The sequence below is a fragment of the Echinops telfairi genome, unplaced genomic scaffold (assembly GCF_000313985.2).
Source record: "Echinops telfairi isolate 266 unplaced genomic scaffold, ASM31398v2 ScPeMD7_25;HRSCAF=90, whole genome shotgun sequence".
NCBI lineage: Eukaryota > Metazoa > Chordata > Mammalia > Afrosoricida > Tenrecidae > Echinops > Echinops telfairi.
Window position 1 is genome coordinate 33,295,107 of NW_022103922.1, and position 703 is coordinate 33,295,809.

Sequence of the window (703 nt, forward strand, 5' to 3'; positions counted from 1 at the left end):
CCGCCCTCGGAACCCCGCTTGCCGCTGCCGATGGTTCCCCGCATCCGGTGCCCGCCCCCACGAGCCCCCCTTCCTCCTCCACCCAGCCCTGCTGCGCTCCCTTAGCCGCGACGGGGTCCTTCCTGAGGAAGCTCAGGTTGCAGCCCTCGGAGGGGCTCCAACTTTTAGGTTAGTGAGTGTGGTGGTGGCGAGGGGGGTGGGGGTCTTGTCTTCCATCTGGGACCCCCAGGTCGCAGGTGCAGAATTCTCCCTAGAAGAGCGGGCGTTGGGGCGCCTCTAACTGCGAGGACGCCTGGTATATGTGACACAAAGGCAGGCGGAGGCTGTTGCCAGGGTGATGGAGGGGCTGAGCTAAGCCACTTTAGGGGGGTCCTTTAGAGCTGTCTTCACTGGGTTGTGTTGAGATTTGGAGGCCCAGGCCCCTGCCAGAATGGTGGAGGGTGTGACAGGTGGCCCCTCCACACCCACACACCTCTTTTAAACGCGATACAAGTACACATCTTTTTTTAAAATATATTTTATTGTGTTTGGGTGAGAGTTTATATAGCAAATTAGGTTCCCATTAAACAATGCCTATACATATTGTTCAATGACATTAGCTACATTGTTCACATTATGTCAACATTACTTTTGTGTTTTGTGGTTTCCTTGACACAGTATCCACATACCCTGCGTTTCCATGGTTCAATCGCTTTTCAAATCA